We start from the raw sequence: 659 nt of genomic DNA on the forward strand, positions 1-659 counted from the left end.
TAAGTCATACTTTGTGATTCTATTTATTATAATACTGTGGTGATCATCAATGTACCAAAGCAAAAAATTCCAGTTTTGTTAGGTATATGTATATATATCCAGTTTCTATAATGGATGCTTGCTTTGTGATTCTTAGAATAAAATTATACTAGAAAATATGTCATTTTTTTATGTGTGTATGAAAATATATACAAAGGAAAGAAAACAACCCAAAGCAACTGTACTGTTTTCTTCCTTCCTTTGTAACTACCAGTGTTCTTGAGAAAAGAGCTAGAAGATCCACACAAAAATGGTATTGGCCTAGAGTTAGGGCAAAAAAAAGGGAATAACCTTTTATTGAGCTCTGCAGTGTACCAGGCACCGTGCTGGGAACTTTAAATTGTTAGTTGTCTTGTTGAATCTGTACAATGTTATGAGAGAGTAGGCATTATTATCTCATTGTATGGATAAGGAAAGAGGTTCAGAAGGGCTAAACAGTTTGTCAAAGGATACGGGATTAGAGCCAAGGTCTATTTGGGGTCGTGCTCTTTTTCACTACATTCCCATGAGTGGCTGTAGGAACAAGTGGAAAATGGGAAGCAAAGCTGGAGAAAACTTGGTCAGCACACATCAGAAAGTAAACTGACAGAGCTAAGATTATTGTATTTGTATTTTTTCTG

The sequence above is a fragment of the Pteropus alecto genome, unplaced genomic scaffold (assembly GCF_000325575.1).
Source record: "Pteropus alecto unplaced genomic scaffold, ASM32557v1 scaffold126, whole genome shotgun sequence".
In the NCBI taxonomy this organism is placed as follows: Eukaryota; Metazoa; Chordata; class Mammalia; order Chiroptera; family Pteropodidae; genus Pteropus; species Pteropus alecto.